The sequence below is a fragment of the Triturus cristatus genome, chromosome 5_1, assembly GCF_964204655.1.
Source record: "Triturus cristatus chromosome 5_1, aTriCri1.1, whole genome shotgun sequence".
NCBI lineage: Eukaryota > Metazoa > Chordata > Amphibia > Caudata > Salamandridae > Triturus > Triturus cristatus.
In genome coordinates this window covers 431531969-431556655 of record NC_140587.1, presented here as the reverse complement: position 1 = coordinate 431556655, position 24687 = coordinate 431531969, and the positions used below count along the sequence as shown (strand labels likewise).

At 43.7% G+C, this 24687-nt stretch overlaps 1 protein-coding gene across 1 annotated transcript in view; it reads left to right on the top strand.

Annotated features, from left to right (window-relative positions):
* The window catches only part of CPQ (carboxypeptidase Q), a 1977691-nt gene that overhangs the window by 1420200 nt on the left and 532804 nt on the right, over nt 1–24687 (top strand). The window lies entirely within an intron of this gene.

Here is a 24687-nt window from a genome sequence, read left to right as displayed (position 1 = left end):
TGCTCAGGGGCCTGGAAGGGCAAGCGGACATTTGGTGGCAAACAGGGGTTTTAATAAAGAGAGGGAGTGATAGGAGGAGGCTGAGTAGAGATAGAAAGAGAAGAATGCAAAATAGTCCATCACATGCAATGCAAGGTTTGAAACTACCAGTGGAAGTATACATGGCATTCAATCTAAATATTGTGAGCCCTTGGAAGAACAAACCTCAAAACAGGACAGAAAGTCACCAAATCAGAAGCAACTAAGTAAGGTACACAAAAAAATCCCAATCATGAGTAAGGGGCTGACCAAAAGATCCTCTATGTATTGCATTATTCTCAATAGGTATTTGAAAATAGACAGCTAGAAGGGCCTAACAATCTAAACAGAGTCGGCTGCTTTCAAACGTTAATTGGTCATTGTTAAGATAAGTTACTGAAGTGAAGTTCACCACACAGGTAAGAGAAAAGTTCCTTTATTGGTATTAACGATATCTGCACCCTCAGCTTGCTGGAGTCAGGTAACCTCAGTGAAGTGCCAGCTTGTCAACATTCCACGGCTGCCTTCAAGTCAAAGTTCTAAATACCAAGGAGGATAAGTGGGGAGGGGAGGGTGGAATATACCAAGTGGCAAACTATAACACATCTTCCTCCCCAAGGAAACATGGAGGAAAGGAGAAGGGGAAGAGAGGGGTGGGACAAGGAAAGGTAACAACCATGAGCCATGTTAAAGAACCCCAAGACAGTAATACAAATATAGATGCTACTAATATTACAAATGATCATACCAGTCTGAAATCTTTGTGCCAAATCGGAGGGTTTCTTTGTCTCATCCCACTTCTCACTTGAGCTTCACAAGACCTGGAACTCTGGACAAGAGGCTTGCTGTCCACCCTATGGCCAGCCTCTTTCGGACCTATGGCAACCCGATCCATGTTCCATTTTTTCCTATCTTCCAGGATGACAACATTTCTTTTAACCTCTCTTATTTTCTCTGGGGCATAGTATTTATCACCTTTACCACCTAAGTTCTCCGGTTTCCTGATGTAAACACTTTGCCCCTTACTGAGAGACCTTTCCTTTGCACCCCATTTCCTGTCATACCACCATTTGTACCTCTTTTGTCTGGGTTCAATTTTCTTATGAATTCTTCCGGATTGACCTCAACCCTATCTTTGGGACACAACCAATTTGGTGACAGCTTTGAACCTGCTTTCCTCCCTCTCAACAGTTCAAAGGGAGTATGACCCGTGGAGAGGCTAGGTGTAGTATGGTATGATCATAGCATGTCTCTAAGAGCTGACTCGATAGAAGTCCCAGACTTGACTGCTAGTTGGATGCACTCTTTCAACATTCGATTAGCCCTCTCTACTTTCCCGTTGGCCTTTGGACAGTACAATGGGGTGCGTAAGTGGGTTATGGACATATCCTTTAGAAACTCCTTCATCTCCTCCGAAACCAACTGAACCCCATTGTCCGTGACTAAAGTGGATGGAATACCCTCCTTTGAAAACACATCACTCAAGAATTCTATCAGAGATTTAGGGTTGATGTTGTTCACAAATTTGTAAGTGATCCAATTGGAGTAATAATCAATGAGCACTAAAAGGTACCACTCCAGAGGTCCTTTAGCCCGTGTGGGGCCAGTGATATCAAAGCGTAACTTGTCCCATGGAGACCTAGGGATCTCAACTGGTATGAGTGGGGAGCGCCTAATACATCTGGATTTATCACTTATTCCACATGCATAGCAGTCCTTCACTTTTTCTTCCATTAGCTGATCCATTCCCGGGAACCAATATTCAGATCTTAATCTTGCTTTGCACAGACTCCTACCAAGGTGCCCCTCGTGAGTGAGGTCAATTATTTGGCTTCTTAACCCCACTGAAGGAACAATTTTCCCCGACTTGAGAAGAAACCTCCCCTCAATCGGCAAGTCGTTACGCACATTCCAATATGGTTGAATGTCCTCTGGAAGGTCTTTGTACTTGTTAGGCCATCCTTTAATTATCCAAGTCTTTACTTTGCTGAGGGTGCCATCCTGCTCAGTGTGATAGTCCCACTGTTCTTTCATTACAGCTGGGAGCTTTACTTCCAGGACACCCTCCTTACCTGTGATTTCTTCATCGTGTTTTTCCACTGGGGTCCTAGATAAGAAATCAGCTACTTTGTTCTGTTGACCCGGAACATATACCATTCTGAAATTAAATCCCTGCAGACCTAAAACCCATTTTTCAATGCGGGGAGTCTTGTTTTCCATGTCCTTATTGCCAAACAAGTAGACTACTGGTTTGTGATCTGTACATACTTCAAATGGCAAACCCCACACGTAGAAACTGTAGTGTTTAATCGCCCAATATACAGCCAATGCCTCCTTTTCTACTGTAGAATAATTTGACTCCGCCCCAGACCTAGATGCAAAAGCCACTATCTTCGTACTATTATCGATTCTTTGTGATAGCATGGCTCCTATTCCTTTGCCACTGGCATCCATGGAGATGATAGTGTCCTTGTTCACATCAAAGTTGCCTATGAATGGAGCTGAAATGATGGACTCCTTTATGTTTTCAAAAGCCAGATCTTGATTTTTTTCCCAAGTGAATGCATTGTTCTTTTTTAAGATCTCTCTGAGGGGTTGCGATATCATCGCAAAATTCTTGATAAACTTAGCCATATATTCAGCCAAACCTAGAAATGAGAGAACTTCCTGTTTACAAATTGGAGTAGGTGCTCTCCTCACTGCTTCCACCAGATCCATTTTTGGCTTTATTCCCTCTTCAGAAATTGTGTGCCCTAAATAGTCAACCGATGTTACACCAACCTTACATTTGCTTTCTTTAGTGGCAAACCCTACTTCTCTTAACCTTTTGAGCACTAACTCAGCATTCAAATTATGTTCTGTGTCACTCGAACCATAAATTAGAATATCATCTTGAAAACACATCGATTTAGGGCAATCTTTGAGAACATGTTGCATTGCTCTTTGAAATGCAGAAGCTGCAGACGCCAGCCCGAATGACATCCTTAAGAATTTGTAGTTGCCAAATGGGGTGGTGAAAGCTGTCAAAGGTAGGGAATCAGGATGTAGTTTGATCTGGTAATAGGCTGATGAGAGATCAAGTACACTAAAAACTTTAGCACCTTGCAACGTGCTCAGCATCTCATGGATCCTTGGTAAAGGATGTCTGTCAACTACACTGTTGGCATTCAAGGCCCTCAAGTCCACACATAGCCTAATGCTCTTCCCACCATCCTTACTTGTTATGACAATGGGCGCCAACCATGCTGAACATTCAATCTCTTGTATGACACCCTGTTTGACCAATTTTTCTAATTCCATTCTTAAAGGTTCTCTCATCAATAAGGGGATTGAATGTGTTTTATGAATTACAGGTATCGCTCCTTCCTTTAGTACGATTTTATGCATATAGTTTTTTAGCACACCCAAATTTTCGTTAAAAACTTCGGGAAATTCCTTAACAAGATTAGCACCCACCACTGGGGGATCAATGAGTAGTACTTGCTCATGGTTATTTGGGTCTAGTTTAATTCCTAATTCCTTCTGATGTTTCCACCCTAGGAGACTAGAGCCCTCACTGGTTATATATATCTTCCCTACCGTGTGCCTGTTTTTGAAAGAAATTCTCATTCTTACCATACCTTCCAAAGGGATGGGAACTCTATTGTACCCTGTGGGGGCAATATCAGCTGTTTCTAATTTGATGTTGTGTTTAGAAAATTTCTCATTAAAAATGTTCTTATCCACCAGGGTAAAAGGAGAGCACGAATCTACATAAACAATGAATTTTTCCCCATCCAGCCTAATCTCACATGTGGGATACTGGGTTTTTTCTCCCTAGCTCCCGTCCTCTATCTGAAAGATAAAACTCTTTTCCTCCGCTTCATTAACCACCATGTGTTCAACAACATGAACCTTAGGACTGAAAACATTGCATACCTTAGAAAAATGCCCCTTTTGTTGCACTTCCTACACATACCGTTTCTGGCTGGACATCTCCAAATGTTGGCCAAATGATTATGGCTACCACACTTGAAACATTGCAAGCTTCCTGTTTTATTACTAGGAGCTTCTCTATTTTTATTATCTACTTTGCAGACAACCTCCACACTAGTAGAATCTTTGAGTTCAGACTTTTCCTTAACCACCTCCGAAATTTTCATTTCTCTCATACATAGTGCTGTGTGCTCCAGCCCTTTTGCTGTACTTATAGCTTCCTCAAGGTCTGGATTTCTTATCAGTAATTCCTCTTGAACCTTCACATCATTAGTGCATCTTACTAATTGGTCCCTGATGAGGGAGTCAGTAAGAGCCCCAAACTCGCAAGTGGCAGCCATACCCCTCAACACTGCCACATAAGAGGATACCTTCTCATCCTTCCTTTGAAAAATGTATGCCTTTCAAGAACCACATTTATTTTAACTTTGAAGTGCGCCTCCAACTTCCTTAACGTATATTCATACACATCCACACCTTCCTCATCCTCATGAGGTTCATCCCCAACTAGTTTCCCTGTGATGTCCTCAAAAACCTTCCTACCTTGTATACCTAGATTGTGTAACAGTATGTGTTGCTTCCTTACATTCGAAAAATTACCACCCCCTATGGCTATAAGGTAAGACTTGAAAATTCCTTCCCACCTTCTCCATGGAATTTCAGTCTCCCCTAACTCATTTAAAAATGGAGGTGGTTGACTCATTCCTGCACCAGCCATTATGAAATAGAATGAACAGTACTAAAATAAATCCAAGCCAATTACTAAACAAGTAATTACCTAGACAGATGGAAGGGAAGAAAGAGAAGAGAAAAAAGAAGAAAAGTAGAAAGAAATCTAATATTTATAAATAAATAAAAATTAAGATTAATTACATGCACTGAGGAAACAGACATCCCTACAAAAGACATTATAATAAATAACAAAAACGATAATACTGAAATAAGCAATAACACAAGTGGAAAGCAACTGTTCTAACACTGATTATTCTTAGTCCTTTTTTGTGACTAAAAGTAACCTCCCAGAGCTCCCCCAGAGAGGCAGGGGCGGGAACTTCATGTGTCCAAATGCTGAAGAAGAAATAACAGGAAACGCTGGCTTTCTGTCCTCCTGGATAAATCACAAATGAAATGGAATCCTTCCGTAGAAATAGGAGTGAAACTGTTCATGAATCAAACCATTAAAATTGCAGCCAGGGGAGCCTCTACTACGCCTCCTACACGATCAGGAACAACGGTTCGCAACATGAAGCCGCCACACGCTTAGACGCTCGTGTGGAGCTCTCTGAAACTGCTGCGTAGGAACCCGGGAAGCTTGAAGAGAAGCGCCGCTGTGCATGCGTCTCACACGTCAAATCTTTCAGGGTGCGTAATAGAGGACAGAGGACACACAGAAGACAAAGCCTGGCACACGAACTGTCTGAATAACCCCCGTAATTTTGCCAAATACACCAGGAAGTCCACTAAGAGGCCCAGCGCAACGGCTACCCCTTTAGGATGAGGAAGTCTCCCACAGAGTCAACGCTTGAGGACAGGCTACGGAAGGAAATCCAACCTGTAGCAAAGCACCACCACTGCCCCTGACGGAATAGTCTCTCCTCTAGATGAATTTCTGAGGGCAGGCCACGGACCAACTGCGCACTGATCACACCTCCAAAGGAGCACCCAGCAATGACGAATAGTTCAACACCCGTAAAATTGAACACCTCACTGCCTTGTACATATGAGGTAAGTTGATAATTCAGGAGGTGCTCCACTCGCAGGAGAATGACAGCAGTTCCTTCAACCAGCCAGCAAGGCGAAATGTTCACAGGGAAGGATGCAGCGCTGTCCCTGTCACAGCTCCAATTTCCCTTGTCGCCAAAATGAAGTGACGTTCACCACACAGGTAAGAGAAAAGTTCCTTTATTGGTATTAACGATATCTGCACCCTCAGCTTGCTGGAGTCAGGTAACCTCAGTGAAGTGCCAGCTTGTCAACATTCCAAGGCTGCCTTCAAGTCAGAGTTCTAAACAATACCAAGGAGGATACGTAGGGAGGGGAGGGTGGAATATACCAAGTGGCAAACTATAACAGTTACCCAGTTATTCCGACCACTTAGTCACCTCTTGGTGTTATTTCTCAACAACACAGTCAACAGTTGTTCTAAATGTTGCAGCTTTACAACTTATTTTTTCGACACGCGCAAGAACAAATGCATTCTATCTACATTGTGGTGAGCGATTTCTTTTCACAGTGATGCAAATTTGATATTTTTTGTTTTACTCTTTATTACAATGTATACCATTTTCCTTCTTTCTGTTGTAACTACAGGGAACTGTGTCAATGCAATTGATGTGCTATTTTTAAACACTTTTGTGGATGTCATGCTGCACGCTTTTGGCATATAGTCAACCATTAGTCCAAACAAACATACTTTGACAACAGAAATGCATATGACACATTTCTATAAACAAAACAAAACTGTTACATTTGTAGAGAGCTTAGAAAATAAATTCTAATAAGTGTGGGTAACACCATGTTTAGTACTGCTCATGGGACTCTCATCTGTGATGGGTGGAGCAAAACATCTCTCTGGGCACAGAGATTATCTTTCTTGGCTACTAATATTTATTGGAACTGCGATTTGAGGATTGGGTCATCTAATCATATGTTTAGGCCACACCTGCACCTGCTGTCACCTACATTGCATCTGCTGGTAACTACACTGCTTTCACACTCACTTTTACTGACACTACATCTGCAACTACCAACCTCCATGCACATGAGGTGTGCCTTGGAAGATGGAACCCTGCTGTAGTACACTAATAGTAGAGCACTTATAATGAGGTAAGGAAGTCCAGTCTTTTGAAGTATCTTTAGATTATTTTTTAAGATAGAACAGGATAAACTACAAGATAATCATTAAGTGTAGCATCCCACCAGGAACTATGGTGTTACAAGCTGAGCCCCTACATATGCGAGCTCCCTATGGGACACCATGCATACTACAAAATAGTGACATCATGTCTTCAGGCACAGCTCAGGCAGAACATAACAGCAGTCCTCTGGGTGCAGCAGGGCTTCCCAGTAGTGTACCTCTGGGCTGGAACTGATTTATTATATAATGGTGGAATGATAAAATCCTTTCCATTGGGAAGGCCAAGAAGATATACAACTATATTTTCATGAGTTAACTCTTTTTTAGGATCCCCTTTGAAATTGTGATGCTTGTGTGGTGTTTCAGACTATCAAATGATCTTACATTTTGTTAGATCTAAAATAGAATAAGGCAATGAAGGAATGTGGAAAAACCTAAAAGGGGCGTAGCTCATGACAGATAGGCAACCATTGAAACACGACTAAAGATGTCACAGACATGGTCACAAATAATGGTCAAAATCTATAGCGTAGAATATTCCCTTGTGTACACTAACATTTGGAAACATTTAATAACCCCTTGGAAGGTCATGTTTGGTACATTAATGTTTATAGGTATCAACTGCTGATTTATCCAAGTTACGTAAAAAATATTCGTTCTACTTTAAGGATGATTGGCAATAGGAGAATTTTCTCCTCTGGAGTGTCATATCTTAGGTGTGCTGCTCCATGTTGTGGTCCCATAAATTACTTTCTCTCTTGCAGATCTCTTTTTTAAGCTTAACTCACTCACAAAAGTCATAAATCAAACCCACCAAGCATAAAACGCTGACTGGTTGCCCTGTGGTGATGAAATATAGACAACATTCTACAAGGAGTTCTGTTTGTACTCATTCTCCCTCAACTGGTCATGATGATGGATACCTCAAAGAAGGGCGAGCGCTCCCCTTGGGTCCTCCTTTAGTGGGTACTTTTTGACTTCTGAAAAAGCTGCACATCAAGTAATTAGACATCACAGCCATACTGATAATTATAAATGCATGGGTCTATATCAATCACCGTTCCAGTTTAGCATTTGTAGAATGATTACTGGAGTCAGTTACCTTGAAGTGACATGTACTTCAGTACTGAAGATAGATTGATCATGCACGCAGACATCTCACTAGAAGCGAAGGTGATATCTGTCTAGTTCTCTGGTCTATCTCTGGGGACAATCCTGGTCGACCAGTCTCATAACCACGTGTCTCAACATAGCAGACAAAGAATTTGGATGATCACATCTCCTTTCAAATCACTCCACAAACACAGTGCACACAGAAAACACAGATATCTCACAATGTAGTAGTCTTTCGACAAATCGCTTTCCACACCCAAATGTATGGCATATAATTGCCTCATCACACCATGGACACTGGTTTATCATCACAGTGGCTACCACACTCTAGTGTTTGCACACCACAGGATCAGAACCCCCCCCCCTTCATTACAACCCCCAGCGGCACACTTGCGATTCAACTCCTATGCCACTAAACACTCTGTAAGACCAAGACCGTTATCACTCCATAAATTACACTCAAGTGCATGACAGATCACCAACTCATGTGCATTACCGAAATAACACTATACTACAGTGCATCGCATGCCCATATAGTGACCAGCCTATCCATATTCATTATTGCCCTCCAGGAGCCCTGTTACACCAACTGTCCTTGAGGTGTAATGGGCATATGCACCTTCTTTGTGCTCCATCATGGCACTTACTGAAGGGGCCATAGACTCTTATGCATGCCTTTCTGTTATACTGATAGCACTGGTGCATATGTAGCACCAGCACTATCTCGAGAGGACATCCCCTCATTTGCATAGGGGCGTTGCCTCATGCAGATGAGGGAATCTCTTTGCCCCAGTGCCCATGCCATATTATGGTAGTGGGTGCAAAGGCAAAGAAGCAATCAAAAGGCTCACAGATAGTGCACCACAAAAAGATTGTGCACTTTCGATGCACCCCCTGAGGGCAGTCCGCCGGAGGGGACAAAGGGGGTCCCATGGACCCCTTTAGATTACCCCAGTGCAAGTGGGTGCAGTGTACCCGCCTTCATGGGGATCTCTTTGCCCTCTTTAAAGTGCAGCCATTTGCCGCCTGCACAGTTAAAAACAGAGCTACTAATTAAAAAAGGTGCTCCGTATTTCACTGAATTCCCTGCAGCGCATTCATTGTAATCTGACATACTGTTCATGTTTGTTCCCGGCGCACCTGTTTAATGGACAGTGAACTGAATACAAAATACAGAACCTGGTTGAAAACTGGAAAGAAAAAAAGAAATAAAAGGTCATTGGATAAAATCACTCAACCACCACACTCACGTGCACTGTGCTGTTGTAAAGATAGATACATATCTAGTACCCTGGAAACCACATCTGATATCCACAGAGATACACAGTGCAAATCTCACAAATGTCAGGTGTATCTAGCACTTTGGGCAGTCTCGCCCAGTCATCCACTTGTATACCCTGAGCGGCATGTAGCAGTCTCCCACTTGTGATTTGATTATTTTAATATAGCATTATAGCCCGCTGCCAAGGGCTATACCTATTGGTAATGGTCCTGAACCTGAGTTATAGCATTGAGCCACAGGCGAGGTTCTATAACGAGGGAGAGGGCCTTAACCAACCTGTCTAGCTAAGGTGAAAGGTTATATGGCTATTAGAACATTCCACCTACTCAATGTAGAATATTATAAATAAAAAAGGGAGAAACAGAAAGACAAACATTGGAATGTTAGAAATAGAAGGCTTAGAACAGTCATTATTCTCCCTCAGCTGCTTAATTGTCTTCAACAAAGCTCCCAACATTCTAATGTTCTCATATATATTTTAGGATTTGATATTTATTATTATGGTTTAGTTCCTTGCTTCATTTATGCAAAGCAAGCATCATAATGTTTTATTTTATATTTACAAAATTGCCTCCTCCCTTGTGCTGTGCGCTGCTTAAGCTGAAGGGAATTTTTTCTGTTTCTTTGCTCCTCAGCAATAACAGCAGGTGCAGTTATGAGGTACATCGTTTCTTGCAGAAAAACCTTGGTAAGGCTTTGTTTTCCACACTAACAAACTTCTGAAAGTGATGGGAGCTAAAGCTTCAGAATGCTTTGAATGAAAGTACTGGGCTCAGCTGGATGCTGCATCATGGGCTTCTGTGTGATACAGGACCCACCAGCGATATAGAAACTAGGGGTGGGGGTGCGTGGCCAAGCAAGGCTCCCGTCACCCGACCATCCGTTCATCATCCTCGCATAGGTGTTTTACATTTTTGAGTGCACCCGTACACCGTGTCTCCTTTTTTGCCTTAGGGATATCTGTTCCTGAGGTCAAGATCCAGTGTGGCGGTGTACCCCAGGTTGGATTAACGTACTGCCAGAGCCGCCGGCCATTTTCCCCGCCTTCCTGCTGCGTTGCGTGTGAGCGGCTCTGGAATTTGAAGACTGCGGAGCTGGTGTCCCGCTGGGGCTGCCGCGCTGGTGAGCCAAAGTGGTGCCAAGGGTGTCCCGTGAGGAGTGCCAGACTGTTACAGGGAGGAGCGCACAGGCCGGTGAGTAGCTGCGGACACTCTGCGCCCGGGGCCCGGCCTGTACTGTGTGTGTTTGGTCCTCTGCCGAGGGAAGTGACCGGCCCGCTGCATCGGCTGCCCTGGGGGCTGGTCTCGGGCATGATGCAGCAGGGCGGCCTTTGCGGTGCCTAGCGGACTGTCGAGGCCTGTGCTGGGGTCCCGCAGCTAGTATTGGCAAAGTATTTGAATGTCTATGGCCTGATTGCTCAGAACCGACGCTGTGTGGGAGGCCTTGGCTCTGTGGACCGGACCCAGGACACTTCTAAATAGGTGGGGACCACAAAGGAACTACAGGTTGCTCTTACTGATTCGGGGCCTGCAGGCTCTCTGTTTGAACTTACCCCATCTGCCTCACTGATATGCTGCGGATTGTAGACATCTGATTGTGTAGGTCACTGGGGCTGGTCTGCCATTGCCTGGGCTGCTGCAGGGGGCTGGTGGTGCCTCGGCCCATACTTCTGCGAGGGGCCTCTATTGCTGTTGGGACCCTGGCTGCTGCTTCCCATATTGTACAGAGGGGTACTCCTACAACTGCTTTACACCGGTTGGGCTGCACGGAGTTGTGGTGTCAGGAGAAGTTCTGCAGAGTGAAACACGAACACAAATTATAGCTGGTGATGGTGCTTGCGGTTCTGCAGTGTATCATATATCTGTACACCGAAATAGGCACTGAGTTGGTACCCTTTGATCCTCCGTCCTATACCCCTACCTGCATGATGGTAAAGGATAAAGGAAGCAAGATGGCTCAATCAAACAAAATCTCCAATTATGTCCAGCCGCTTCATGTGAACTAGGGAGCCACGGCACTGCCGCAGCTTGCGGAAACGGCTGTTTCATTGTCAACAGCGGATAGACCTCCATATATTGCCGAAATACTTACAGCTATCCATGATACTAGTGGGGACTTGAAAAACAGAAATGAGGCGATCGCCACTGATGTTAATTTACTCCGTTGTGACTTACGGAAAATCGCGGATAGGGTTACCACCACAGAACGTACAGTTGACACAATGCAAACGGAACTACACACTCTCCGAGACACTGTGATCACCCTCCAGAAAAAACTAGTGAACTTGGATGACCGGGCCGAGGATGCAGAAGGACATTCCCGGCGCAACAATCTCCGCTTCATTGGCTTTCCCGAAAAGGCGGAGGGACCATCGGCGGAACTGTTCCTCAAGAAGTAGCTGCTGGAGATCGCGGCCCCCCGGGGGCTTTCGAAGTTCTTTACAATAGAGAGAGCGCATAGGGCACTTGTGCCTCCTCCAAAACCAGGGGCGCCTCCCAGATCCATGATAGCCTGTTTCCTTAATTTCCGGGATAGAGATCTCCTACTACAACTAGCACGCATGAAGAGACAACTTCTTTTTGAGGGAAATGCAATTGCGATATATCCTGATTATACCCAACGGGTTTAAGAACAAAGATGCTCTTTTTTGGCTATGAAGCGACGTCTGCATGATTTAAATCTCAAATATAGCCTTTTCTATCTGGCCAAGCTGAAGGTATAACACAACGGGAAGGCTCTGTTTTTCTTCACAGTGGCTACCAAACTCTAGTGTTTGCACACTACTGGATCAGAAAACCCTCCCTTCACACAACCCCCAGTGGCACACTTGTGATTCAACACCCATGCCACTAAACACTCTGTAAGACCAAGACCGTTATCACTCCATATATTGCACTCAAGTGCATGACAGATCACCAATATTACATGTGGCAGGTCCTGAAGAGCACGGGAGTTGGGGAGCGGTAGCTTAAATCAACATAGCTGCTTTATGCAGCCCCAACGGCCAGAGTGCGGATGGGCAGGACCGTGTCCAGACAGATAACATTACGCAGAGGAACGAGGCAGGGATGCCCGCTCTCACCCCTGCTTTTCGCGATCGCCTTGGAACCACTGGCTGTTTGCATACGGGCAGTCATTACATACAATTGGGTAACACTAACCATGTAATTTCATTGTACGTGGATGATACGCTATTGTATCTGCGACAGCCAGGAGCATCTATCCCGCTGCTCTTGTATGAACTAGGGCAATTTGGGAACATCTCGGGGCTGCGCATTAATCCTGGTAAGTCCAGGGTGATACCTTTGGGTAGGATGACCGCTTGCCCACCAGAAGAGCGACCAAATATCGTCCTCTCTTGGGCCACTGAAGGGGAAAGATATCTGGGTATTCGCCTGGCTTATTCTGGGGATACCTTTCATGCTGCCAACATGGGAAGGGTCCTTGAGGGACTACAGGGCTCGGTACGTTTCTGGGCAGATCTACCACTGTCGCTTATGGGACGAATAGCAATTGTCCAAATGATTATTCTCCCACGGTGTCTGTATCACTTCCAGCACTCTTTTTATGTGCTACTGAGATCGAGTTTTATCACCTTAGACACCCTCATTGGCACGCTCTTGTGGGGAAAAAAGCGAAGGAGAGTCTGTCTAATGACATTGCAGAGGACATGAGAGGGAGGTGGGTTAGAGTTTCCACGCTTGGATATGTATTATATGGCGTCCCAATTGCAATATGCGGTTCACTGGTTTGACGACGAAAATAACTGGGAGAAAAGTTTGTTTTCCAGAACATATGGTGGGGAATCGCTAGTCGCATTATTAATGATGGGATCTTCAGTCCCCGAAAGGTACCCCAATATAATACGCCATGTGGCAACTGTATGGGAACAGGCGTTACGTAGGGTGGTCCGACATGCTCCATATGCAACAGATGTGCCTTTATGGACAGTGCGTCCATTTACGGCAATAGTGGACTCTATGTCGATCAGTCGTTGGAGGGAGGGGGAATGTCTACTGATGGGGATCTGTATACAAATGGTTGCTTTCTGACCCATGAGGAGGCACAAACTACATTTGATCTAGGACCGGGACAGTTTTTACAATATGCCAAAATAGCAAGGGTTGCGCGAGAGTTATAGCAGACCTTTCCGGACGAACCACCTGTTACCAATATCCTTAAAACTATGCTAGAAATGGTCCAGGGGGGTCGATTGATATCATTTTTGTATAGAGCCTTAAGAGATGATGTACCGCAGGAATCGCTGCGTTTTCAGAAGAAATGTGATGAAGCACTGGAAGAGCCCCTAACAGAGGCGGAATGGAGGAAGATCCATGGGGGGGTTCGTAAAGTTAGCACAAATGCTCGCTTTAAATTACTCCACTACAATGTTATACACCAGGTACATCTAACCCCGCGTACATTACATGTAATATACCCGCTAGGGAGGGCTGTTGCCCTAGATGCCGCACACAGAGAGCAGAATTCATCCACATGATCTGGACCTGCCCCACATTACGATTGTACTGGGAAGAAGTACTGGGAAGACTGAGAAGGGCCACGGGCTGGACTATTACACGAGATGTTAAGACGGTGTTACTAGGCTTACTGCCAACGCCTAAGAATAAAAAGTTAAACCGAAGATTCGTAAACCTTGGTCTGGTGTTGGCCAAGAGGCGGGTGGTTATAGCCTGGATGCAACCCAGATCCCTGAAGCTTTCAGACTGGGTAAGAGATATAAATGAGTGGGCAACGGCGTAGCTGGTCCGGATGCGCTTTGTCAGGAATGATGAAAAAGCCGAGGACTATAGATTGGCTTGGGCGTCTATGATTTCCGATTTGCAGGAGGGTCAGAATCAACCCATACTATGCTCCCAGGACGGCGTTGATATTCAGGGAGGTGATGCCACTGAGAACCAGGACAGACACTCCCCGACACATGACTGATTGACAGGCACATTATATTGGACTAATGGTAGTAACACACAAGACTGAAATGTTATGAAACGGAAGGAAGATGGGGGGGGTTGGTTGTTGGATATTGTTTAAGTTTCTGTTAATGCTTTTTTGGTTAATATGTACTGTTGTAGGCACAACTGTTGGGAATGCACATAGTAATGGGATATCAACGGGCCCCTACTTGTGGTCCGGTGGTGATTATGTATTATTGAGGAATCCAAACTGTGTTTTATTCTACGAAATGCACTTGTTGTGCAGTCTGTACTGTGTTTATGGCTGAAAATGCTAATAAAAAATGTATTAAAAAAAAAGAAACTAGGGGTGGGCGAAAAATTTCGCTCCACCAGTGGAGTTCGCAGACTTTTGCCCACTCCGCCTTATGTTTGGAACACAGAGTTCCAACAAATCTACGCCAGCTGCCGTGTGATGGAGTTTTATATTGTACCCAGCTCACCAGTGTTAAGTTGGTGAGCGAGAATTTGCATCCCTGAGCGTGATTTTCGCTCACTGGAACGCCTCCCAGTGAGATTTCTCAATGCGGGCGTGACATGCCGAATTCCACCCGCTCGCGGAACTTCGCAGAATCTCGCAACGTTTTTATGTACCACTGAGGAATTCCGTGGAATGAAACTTCATGACGTCCACCCACCCCTAATAGAAACATTATGTAACATTTTCTGATAAGGGAGGATGTGAAAGAATCCAGATGTTGGGAACATGTCGCATTTTGGGGCATTCAACCGAAGACCATCTGGTCGACAGCAGGTATGGGGTTGGATGAGTTGACCAGCCCACTTTCCTATACTCTACTAAGGCAGCACATGCCCAACATTCTGGCTCTCCATGTCAATTATCCACTGTACACTGTTGCATGCTCACTAACACTAATATTAGGAAACATGAACGCCCCTCAGCAGAATCTAACCAGAGTGTCCTAAGAATCTCCTCCAGGCATCTACCTTATAGATATAAAGAGGCCCTGGCTGCAAAAGGCGTAAGACTCCTCTGCAATACAGCAACTCTATGTTTTGTGTGCACTATTGCATGTTTAGCATCAAATTGACTTTCAAAGCGTTGGTGTAGGTACAGGCATCCTTCTATTGAAGAAGCATGTTTCCGTCCACTATGAAGTGGGGAAGTTTGCGGTGAAGACTGCCACAAACAATCTTCCATGTCCTTGGGTTTTTGATCACCCTATTTGAGAAGTCACAGAAAAAAAGAGTCAAGTTTCATTTTTTCCTTTAAGCCTGCTCACTTACCCAGATATGATTAGTCTGCAATGACATATTAAGGGTGCAGTGGTTGGAGAAAAATGGGCCTACTCTATAAAACATTGATGCGTGGTTGAGCTCACTTTACAGCCTTTTTTAGAAATGAAATCTTTCGCTGGATCATGCTCATATACAAGCTAAAATTCGACATGGATCGTGGATATCTGAACCTTAATCTCTTAGTTATATCATCAAATATACTTCAACATTGGTCTTATAGAACTTTGTTAGTTGACTTGAAGCATTGTAAAGGAACTTACATGAGAATTTCATTTTCAAGACAATGAGACCAATATGACTCCACAACGAAGACCAAGAATCAATGAATATACCCATTAAGGTTTATTTTATAACATTAATCCAATTAGTATCTTTGCAGGAACAAATTTAATAGGTATAACAATGCTGTCTGGAGACCAAAATATGCTGGTAAATTAAGCCGAGATAAAATGGGATACCAAATAGTAATGGCCACAATACAAAGAAAACCGATTGTCCCAAAGAGGTGTTTCGTAAATAAACTTTCCTTTTCCAATCTAAGCATATGTGGGGACCAAATCTCTGTAAAGCAGGTTCCTAGAACGGGACATGGATGGTGTCAGCATAGGGTTGAACTTCAGAAGAAGTTTAGCGAGATAGGAAGAGTGTTCCGGATGACGCTTTGGACTCAGAGAAGCACAGCAGAGAGATCTGTTTCCTCTCAAAGTCAGGGGGAAGTCTGCCTAACTAACTATGGAACACCACTTAAAAATATAGTCAGAAGTTTCTAGGACATCCATATCTCCCTCCCACCGAGAGCCAATCCAGTTACTGCATTTGAAGGGAGTCAACATACTCCCTAAATTCCTATCTCCACGCAATTAGTTATGCAGCTGGTAACCTTGGATGTTTATGTCCTCCTGGTACATTGTGAACGGGAGGCCTTCTCTCACCATAATTGCTCCACGTTCTTGCCAACTTCGTCCTCCCAGGCCTCACTATCAGAGGTCTAATACAGGACAATACGCCTTTCTGTGGCATGATAACACACCTGCAGAAGAAGGCTTCTGCACACAGGCAGCATTAAAGCCAACATTCTCAATCAAGGCCTGTATCAAACTAAGTTCCCTCGTGAATCAAAATGTGCGCGGGTTACAATATTATTAATCAGTGGAAGCAACTAATCCTTATTAAAGGTGAACATGAAATGAACATGGTTTCATTAGTCGATTGATCAAGCCAATACACGTGTTTGTACATTCTTAGTGATTGCAGTGGTTACACTCTATTAATTCATTTAAATGTAACATACACGTTCGTGAGGTTAAACCACTCATTGAATGTCAATGTCGTTTATGAGCATATAAATGTATATACATAAGGTATACAGGCTGGAGCGTAAATTACGCGGCTCCACAGGGCTGCAAAACACTACTGGGAAATACCCATGTGTTTGCCCTTTGTAGTTGTAATACAGGTTGAAAGCAGTTGAGCATTCTTTGGCCAAAGTGAAAATTCTTTTCAACCACAATAGTATATTTCAAAACTCTTTTGCAATGTTTTCATTAAAAACTGGGACTTGGCTGTTCAAAGTCAATATATTTTTTGCAAAGCAACGCTGTCACTAATGTTCAACAGATCCATTTAGAATATTCCGTAGAGTTTCAATTGGGATAAAGGAGCCAATCATTCTCCAAGTCATTAACTGCCAGAGACAATTTTACGCCACTTTCCTTTTGTGAGTTTTTAAAGCTGATTAGAATGGGGATAGGTGCCTCTTTTCGCTCCCATTTTATTGCATGTACATTTCTGCAATTAGCTTTCCATTCTGCTGCCCTCATCTGACAGTCTGGTGATCGCCCAAAGGAGCTGTCTGACACTGGGCAATAAAAGGTTATGGTCTTAATTGCGCTCACTTGTAGGACTCATTTTGAGTTTGACACAAAGGAAATTTAGACTTATTGGAGTTATTTTCTCATGACAGCATTAATTAACATCAAGTGTACATCATTTCTCTATGATGTAAGATGGCAGAGTACACAATATACGGTATAAAGTACGGCCTTGTACACAATATAAATTCACCAGAAAATGTGTGGGCAGAGGCGCTAGGACCATCCATGAGATATTTTATAAGGTCACAGAATTCTGAGGTGACCTGCCATTTTCTTTTATCGCGAGGGCATTTCATTTCATACATGGCCGTTCTGTCACTCTGCCTTCCATGAATTCCTTGGTCTCTTGCCCCTTCTGATGAAATAGTTCTTGTGGGTGCATCATGTGTACAATAAATGTGGAATCATTACTCCAAAAATAAAAACACATATATGGAACGTGTAATCTGATGCACACATATTTTACACGTGTTTATGGGTCACTATCTAATTGGACCGTGTGGCTTAAAATGTGCCTCAAATGCAGTCTACGGTCTGTTGAGTCGGGCTTTGACAAGATAAATCAACTGTAATAAATAATTACAGGAGAGAAGTAATGCAGTTATTTTATTAGAAACGTGTAATGATATCTTGGCCTGGGGGGCTGCTCTTGCAGTATTCGGCTAAAAAGACCCCACACTGTTTCTGGTGATTCAGAGGCTGAAGAGGACAGTCGTGATATTTCCAGCACCTGGGTGGAGCCGCCGCGGGTCCCGTCACTGCGGGACTACACGCCCCACAATCCTAATCAGTGGCACTGTAAATGTGCTGCGCACTCCCTCAGCGCTCGGGCGGCGCCCAGGAAAAGCCCGGGCCGAGGACGGACACGTCTTACGCCCTTCAATCAACAGGAAGAGGCAGGGCAGGGCCACTCCTCCTGGCTTTGCAATAAAGTCCAGCTTCAATTTGGGGCAAAGACATTGCATATTCTGAAGATACTTTTCTTGTTGTTGCCCAGTTTGAACTTTCCTTGGAAGAGCGAGTCTTAAATCATTTCCCTCTGTGTCAAATTATGTCTTTTGATACTGTATGTCTTCTGGGTTTGTGTCCTGTTTTTATTGGGTGTACATTGGGCCTTTACTTCATTGTCTTGTCGTCCTGCGTTGTTGATTCGTGCCCTGTCTTACTCCTGGCAGTACGAGCGTTGACCAACTCCTCCCTGTGTAGAAATGGGTAAAAGAAAAGCAGAGAATGGGAGCCCAGGGAAGGTACATGCAAAAATACAGTTCACCAACCCGATTGGTAATGAGGTTCTGAACAGGATCGAAGATTTGCTGTCTGATTATCATGATATTGCAAACTCGCCATGCCTAGGTATACAAAAACTGTATTAAATATTCCAACCCTATCCCCTAAATCACTGGAAGTCACGACGACTCCTCCCCCTAAAAGGAAAGTGTGTGAGGGCAGTTTTACAAAATTGGTGCATTCCCACTCACTTATTCATCTCCACGTAGCTTTTTAATCCCTCTTCTTTTTGTGATATTTGATTATTGAGCGGGAAGTCGAAGAGTGTTCTTCCTCTCACCCCTCTGTACTTTGTGTGTAATAGTAATTTTTACCCCTACACTATCCAACACCTACCCTACTGTTGCACTCACTAGAGTTGGAATTGTATTTTTTACCCCTACACTATCCAACACTTACCCTACTGTTGCACTCACTGGAGTGGGAATAGTAATTTTTACCCCTACACTATCCAACACTTACCCTACTGTTGCCCTAAAAGTATAATGCGTTGTAATGGTATGTGTTTTAATGGTATGCGTTGTAATGGAATGCATTGTAAATGTAGTTTCTAAAAATGCGTTGTGTGTTGGCATGCGTTGTAAAATCATGCATTGTAATGGATGTTGCGATGTAAAAACCACGTTGTAAAAGCATGTGTTGTAAATGTTTGCGTTGTAACATGTCCTATTCGTATTTAAGAAACCCATCTAACTATAGGCCTATAAGTTTTAAAAAATGTACTCCAAAAAGTGTTTAGCAGACAAATCCTTTAAAAAATTGATGAGTGGATAGAGGATAAACAAATACTGTCACACCTCCAGGCTCAGTTCAGAAAACAAACAAGTACTTTAGACCAGGTGTTTTGCCTTCTAGCATCATACTGGAAAACAGTTATATTGGAAAAGGCTCATTAATACCTGGTCTTTATTGACCAGAAAACTGCCATTGATTTGGTCCCACACCTGAAAATGTGGGAGGTCTTAAGAGATATGGGGCTACTGTATGACCTTCTGGATATTGTTAAGCGTCTGCACTATGAAACCTAGGCAGAGGACTGTAAAAATAGCAACCCATAAAGGATGTTCATCAAGTATGCGTGTTGGCACTTACCCTGTTCTCCTTATATTTGAACAGGGTGGTGTCTTACTTGGAAGATTGTATAAATGAAGTTGGCAGGCAGAAAATCCTGCATCTGTTTGCATGCGATACCCTTTTAATTTCCAAGACCCCTCCCAGTAGGCTTAAGACTTTGGTTGATAGATTTGGGGATTTTTGTAATAAAAGAGAGTTGGTGATAAACCTCGGAAAAACGAAGTTTATGACCATACATCCTCATAGGTCATTCACTGGATCTATTCATCTAGATGGTGCTACGTTGGAAAAAGTAAGTTAGTTCATCTATTTAGGCATCACATTAACAAATAAAATGTCCTGGACGCCTCAAATGAAGAAAAGTGTGTTGAGTCTTTAAATCAGCAAAGGCAAAACAGATTTCTCCTGTCTTAAGGGTATATAGGGCCAAGGCTAGTGCCTTATATGCGGTGGAGATGTGGGGCTATGTCAGTGTAATCTATCTCAGTAGAGCGGAAAATCAGTTTCTGCACTCTCTTGTAAAATTACCTAAAAGCTCCCCTGTAGTTCCTCTATTTCATAATTTAGGGCTACAGCCGGTGGAGAGAAAGGTCAGAATACGGCCCCTCCTTTTTTGGTGGAGATCAAACCACACTCGTGCTCTTTCTGAATATTATCTAGCGTTTAAAGAAATTGTTAACCTTGTTCAGCTCCATGCCATTGTGTGAGTGACTTTTATATGGGCCTGTTGACAACGCTTGGGCTCTGCGAATATTGGCCTGAGGATTCCCTGCCATTATTGCGAGAATTGCTGAAAGTGTCATACTGGAAATGGGCCACCCACCTGGAACTCAGAAGAGAGGACCTTGCCCCCTTGACTGATACCTTTTTGTGCATTAAACCTCAGAGCTTTGTTGAGCCCTTCCTTGATTTTATTTTGTCGCCGGGGGCAGAGCTTTGTTCTTGAAGTTACGGTATGGTACGCCACCCATTCTGTCCTTTACTGCGAAATGGCAGCCTATGACTGCTGTCAGGGATACTTATCCAGTGTGCTCTAGAACACAGTGGACCTTAGCCCATCTTTTCTTCTTTTGTATAGGTTATATTTGACCAATGAAAAAATTGATTTTGCCCATATGCAGGTTGATGGGATGCCGGCAGTACTCCTTTGCACTTAGGCTACTGCGTGTAGAAACTAGAGAAGCTATAGTGATCGTAGTGGCCAAATATCTGAAATGGTGCTGGGTCATTCGGGCTAATGCTTTAATCTGGGATCCACAGGCCTTTCATTTCATTTAATTGGTTGTACGTAAATTACCTCAAGTTAGAGATAGTGGCTAATTAAACCTATTTTATCAAAAAAAGTAAAATTTTAGGTGACATATTGTTTCCATATGTATGAATTTTCTGGGTTATCTTTTGTCTATGCTGCTTGTATATACTAATCACCTTTTTGATGTTAGTCAAATCTTTTATTGTAAATTTTAACATTTTAACAATGGATCATGTTATCGTGATGTTCATCTATGCACTTTGATGGTCTTAAATGTACCGAATAAAGTCAGATGATGATGATATCCATCGCAGCTTGAGACGGATTATTAGATTGGGAGTTCAGGCTGTCTCCTTGTAACAGGAAGAATTTGCACCAACATCTGGAACATAGCCTATTAATTAAACAAACAAGCATTTGCAATGCAATAGGTCTCGCATTATAAAAGTGTGAGCAGTTGGCATTGTTAATAATAATGCAACACTAGCTATTGGCATTGTAAATGATAATGCCATTTATTTATGTGTTTGTTTTATAAAATAGATTAAAAAGGCATTGTCATGAACAATGTCAATAGCTGAAACTTTTGCAAATGCGAGACCTATTGCATTGCAAATGCTTGTTTCAGTACAGCAGGCTTTTAAAAAAGTTTTAGTCACTACTCAAAATGAAATCCATTTTATCAGCATTGCCAGTGCTCCTTTATGTTTAATGCCCTAAATGAAACACAATGTTCTAAGCAGATTGCTAAACAGCATCTCCAGCCCCGATCACAATGTCTCACTTCATGTTGGACAGTGGGCATCCTGTTTTTATGCAGTGCCAAGACGGGGTGAACTAATGCACAGACTGAGGTCTGTCAGCCTCCGAGGCTCAAAGCATTCCTTGCAACAGTCCGCTGTGTCAAGGTATTGCCATGTGTACAGCACACACTCCGCTACAACAAGGGGTTTCAAAGTTGGGGGTGACTTCACAAACTTTCCCAAGGTGTTCATCGTGTTTGGTGACAGCGTATTTATGCTGACAGCCAGAAAACGGTTTGTGGTTGTGTGTGTGGCTGTGTGTGGGTGTTGTGATTGTGTGTGTAGTAGTGTGTGTGTTGTGGTTGCGTGTGTAGTTGTGGTTGTGTGTGTGGATGTGTGTTTCTGTTATTGTGTGTGCTTGTGTGTGGTTGTGTGTGTGGTTCTGTGTTATTGTGGTTGTGTGTTTGTGTTATTGTGTGTGGTTGTGTTTGTGTGTGTGGTTGTGTGTGGGTGTGGTTGGGTGTGTGTGGTTGTGGTCGTGTGTGGTTGTGTGTGGTTGTGGTTGTGTTTGTGGTTTTGTGTTTGTGGTTGTGTGTGTGGTTGTGTGTTTGTGTTATTGTGTGTGTGTGGTTGTGTGTTTGTGTTATTGTGGTTGTGTGTGTTTGTGGTTGTGTGTGGTTGTGTGTGTGTGGTTGTGTGTGTGTGTGTGGTGGTGTGTGTGTGTGTGTGGTTTTGTGTGGTTGTGTGTGTGTGGTTGAGTGTGGTTGTGGTTGGTTGTGTGTTGTGGTTGGGTGTGTGTTGTTGTTGGGTGTGTGTTTGTGTGATTATGTGTGTGTTATTGTGTGTGTGGTTTTGTGTGTGTGGCTGTGGGGTTTGTGTGTGGTGGTGTGTGTGTGTGTGGTTGTGTGTGTTTGTAAGTGGTTGTGTTTGTGGTTTTGTGTGTGGTTCTGTGTGTGTGTGTGGTTGTGTGCTGTTGTGGTTGTGTGTGTAGTTGTGGTTGTGTGTGGTTGTGTGTTTGTGTTATTGTGTGTGTGTGTGCTTGTGGTTGTGTGTGTGGGTGTGGGGGGGGGGTGGGTTGTGGTTGTGTGTGTTGTGGTTGTGTGTGTGTTTGTGTTATTGTGTGTGTGGTTGTGTGTTTGTGTTATTGTGTGTGTGGTTGTGTGGTGGGGTTTGTGTGTGTGTATGGTTTTGTGTGTGTGGTTGTGTGGTGGGGTTTGTGTGTGTGTATGGTTTTGTGTGTGTGTTTGTGGGTGTGTGGTTGTGGGGTTTGTGTGTGTGGTTGTGGGGTTTGTGTGTGGTTGTGTGTGGTTGTGGGGTTTGTGTGTGGTTGTGGGTGGTTGTGGTTGTGTGTGTGAGTGGTTGTGGGTTGTTGTGGTTGTGTGTGTGAGTGGTGTGTGTGTGTGTGTGGTTGTGTGGTTGTGTGGTTGTGTGTGTGTGTGTGGTTGTGTGTGTGTGTGGTTGTGTGTGTGGTTGGTTGTGTGTTGTGGTTGTGTGTGGTTGTGTTTGTGTTATTGTGTGTGTGGTTATGTGTTTGTGTTATTGTGTGTGTGTGGTTGTGTGGTGGGGTGTGTGTGTGGTTGTATGTGTGTGATTGTGTGTGTGTGTGGTTGTGTGTGTGGTTGTGGTTGTATGTGGTTGTGTTTGTGGTTTTGTGTGTGTTTGTGGTTTTGTGTGTGGTTCTCTGTGTGTGTGGTTGTGTGTTGTGGTTGTGTGTGTGTGTGTGTGTGGGGTGTGTGTGTGTGGTTGTGTGTGTGTGCGTGCAATCCTAATCAAAACACAATGGCACAGACTTTAGTTTCATTAGACCTGAGGAACCGTACATAAGAGATGAAGAATTGTTATCGGTAACGGACCCACTAGGCCTCCAGTCAAGTAATAGTGGTCATGAACGTTATAAATTAAAAACAACGAAACAGAAAAATTAACAATCTCATCACTCACCCACTTGAGGGTCTCAGAAGGAGCCTAGATCCCGCTTGGACTCAGAATCTCTCAGGTGCAACAAAGCCCCTTTGGTACAGAAAGATAGGGTGGATAACCCTGGCTCAGTGGTTAACAACGAAAAGTCCACCTTTGACACACCAGTCATGAACTTACAGATACAGAACTGGTGGTCGGTCATTGACACCACACTAACAACCATGGGCTAGGTGGCAATGGTGCATGCTGACTAAATGGACTCTCAGATTGTAATATTACAGTCCCTGGCAAAGAACGTGAAGAAGATAGAATCGCGACTGGATAATCTAAATTCTTTCATAATGAACGCCCAGTTACAGACTGACAAGGAGCGCTGTTATTGCTCACTTCTCCTCGAAAAAATCTCTGCATTCCCTGAAATAAATGTCGAATCTTCTCAGAGAATATAAAGTAACATACATCATAACAGCAATGAAAGGCCCCTTCCCCGTTCCTCATCAAAAAGTTGACCAAATACGGTTTTTGGTGTCAGTTCCCCCGGGGCACAAGCAGGCATGCACTTCTGTCAGGACAGCTGGTCGGAGCAAAAAAGACAGAAGTGGATGCCTGCTTGTGCCCTGGGGGGACTGACCAAAAAAAAAAACACACAAAGGGAAACAAGGGATATCCAAGGATAAATATGAAGGAATCGCCAAATGGGTGGTGACGCGGATGTCAAAAACCACGCACAATAATGGAGGTGGACAAAGAGGGTGAGAGCCTTCTCCGTCTGAAGCAGACCGCTCTGATGCTGGAGAGGACGAAGCGAAGCGCATGAGCCCCGCAGACACTGCGCAGACTCCGCGTACATTTTAAGAATGGAAGGCATAGACGAGAAAGCGGATGAAGGAAGGATGAAAAAAGTAAGGAAGGTTGTAAAGAAGGAAGGGAGGAGAGCAAAGGATATACGGTGAAGGCAGATTAAAAGGAGAGGAAGGTAGAGGAGAAAGGGTAGGAAAGTAAGAAGCAACAAGTGGCGTTGAAGGTGAATCACTGAAAACAGTGGGTGTGCCGGCAGAGGAG